General features: G+C 44.3%; 2 non-coding genes across 2 annotated transcripts; both read left to right on the top strand.

Annotated features, from left to right (window-relative positions):
• The first annotated feature begins 259 nt into the window (after window positions 1–259).
• LOC141202746 (U2 spliceosomal RNA) lies at window positions 260–450 on the top strand. Its single transcript, XR_012273901.1, has one exon. It is a non-coding gene; the product is annotated as a U2 spliceosomal RNA (small nuclear RNA).
• A 1,115-nt stretch (window positions 451–1,565) lies between these two features.
• LOC141202798 (U2 spliceosomal RNA) lies at window positions 1,566–1,756 on the top strand. Its single transcript, XR_012273951.1, has one exon. It is a non-coding gene; the product is annotated as a U2 spliceosomal RNA (small nuclear RNA).
• The last annotated feature ends 268 nt before the right edge of the window (window positions 1,757–2,024 follow it).

A 2,024-nucleotide genomic window follows, 5' to 3' on the forward strand; every position in this document is an offset into this window, starting at 1 on the left:
GCCTTAATTGGTTCTCCTCCCTTCCAACGGTGTTGAGGCGGGTGGGAACAGCAGGGGGTGAAGGTGCTGTGTTTAAAGAGGTGGAGTTATGCAGATCTAAAACGCGTGGATTGCAGCAGCAGCAAGCCGAAAAGTGCAGGCATGTAAGGGATCTAGAGGTTGACAACATGTCTTCTTAACGGGAGTCCAGGAGCTCATCTCCACAAATGGACTTTTCAGGATCCTTGGGTGGCTCCGTAGTTTGAAACCAATTCTGGTTATCGCTTCTCGGCCTTTTGGCTAAGATCAAGTGTAGTATCTGTTCTTATCAGTTTAATATCTGATACGTCCCCTATCTGGGGACCATATATTAAATGGATTTTTAGAACAGGGAGATGGAAAAAGAGCTTGCTCTGTCCACTCCACGCATTGACCTGGTATTGCAGTATCTCCAGGACCAGTGCACCCCTTCTTTAATGCAGTTTCTAAAATCAGAAAGAATTGAATTCAATGTTTTTTGTTCATTTTGCTTGTTTGTCGGATTTTGGGATGGACTCTTTGGCTTTGCTTTTCTTCTCCTCATTGGATTTTTGATGTTCAAAGTTGCAGAAGCCAGATTACAAGCTCATTTTGGTTCAACTTCAGCAACTGTGCATTGCATTGCCATGTAATGTGATGCAATGCTATCTTTCTAGCTCTCCCTTTTTACTTCCTTTTGGATAAACAGACATATTAGGCAAGCATTTTGGAGCTTTCACCTAAATAACTACAGGTGGTGAGATAAGCTGCACAATATAATTGACCTTTCAGTATATTGTTGCACACACACCATCTATTTAGCAAATGCCCTTGTTATCAACAGCAGCCTTTTAAACTCACCTGAGCTAACAGGTATGTGCGCTGGTTACTCTGCTGCGCTTAAAATTTCTTTTTTGGTTTGCTACAATGCCTTTTCTGAAACGTTGTCTCCTTCTGCTGGAACACTGTCTTCTTTCATTTAATGCCTGCAGACTATAAAAGAGAACCCAACCCAAAAAGTTTGGTTGATTAGTCTGTGGCATTCTGTTAAACTGTTGCTTATGGCGGTCTCTGTGAGCTTCTCAGCGACATTCAGCCAGCCAGGTATCCTGCCTGCAGTAGATGGAATGTGGCAATGGAACGCTGGCTGCGCGTGTCATAATAGGCTCTGAGCCTTTATATACCTGTGCACAGCAGCAGCCACCTTCAGTCTGCTGCTGGACAGCCAGCAGCAGCAGCAGCAGGAGAGGTATGTAATCAGGAGCCCTCCTGCTAAGGGTAGACAGCTGCTCGTTCCACCCCACCCCCCGCCTTAATTGGTTCTCCTCCCTTCCAACGGTGTTGAGGCGGGTGGGAACAGCAGGGGGTGAAGGTGCTGTGTTTAAAGAGGTGGAGTTATGCAGATCTAAAACGCGTGGATTGCAGCAGCAGCAAGCCGAAAAGTGCAGGCATGTAAGGGATCTAGAGGTTGACAACATGTCTTCTTAACGGGAGTCCAGGAGCTCATCTCCACAAATGGACTTTTCAGGATCCTTGGGTGGCTCCGTAGTTTGAAACCAATTCTGGTTATCGCTTCTCGGCCTTTTGGCTAAGATCAAGTGTAGTATCTGTTCTTATCAGTTTAATATCTGATACGTCCCCTATCTGGGGACCATATATTAAATGGATTTTTAGAACAGGGAGATGGAAAAAGAGCTTGCTCTGTCCACTCCACGCATTGACCTGGTATTGCATTATCTCCAGGACCGGTGCACCCCTTCTTTAATGCAGTTTCTAAAATCAGAAAGAATTGAATTCAATGTTTTTTGTTCATTTTGCTTGTTTGTCGGATTTTGGGATGGACTCTTTGGCTTTGCTTTTCTTCTCCTCATTGGATTTTTCATGTTCAAAGTTGCAGAAGCCAGATTACAAGCTCATTTTGGTTCAACTTCAGCAACTGTGCATTGCATTGCCATGTAATGTGATGCAATGCTATCTTTCTAGCTCTCCCTTTTTACTTCCTTTTGGATAAACAGACATATTAGGCA

The sequence above is a fragment of the Phyllobates terribilis genome, unplaced genomic scaffold, assembly GCF_046119375.1.
Source record: "Phyllobates terribilis strain yellow unplaced genomic scaffold, ASM4611937v1 Scaffold_123__1_contigs__length_5148117, whole genome shotgun sequence".
Taxonomy (NCBI): Eukaryota; Metazoa; Chordata; class Amphibia; order Anura; family Dendrobatidae; genus Phyllobates; species Phyllobates terribilis.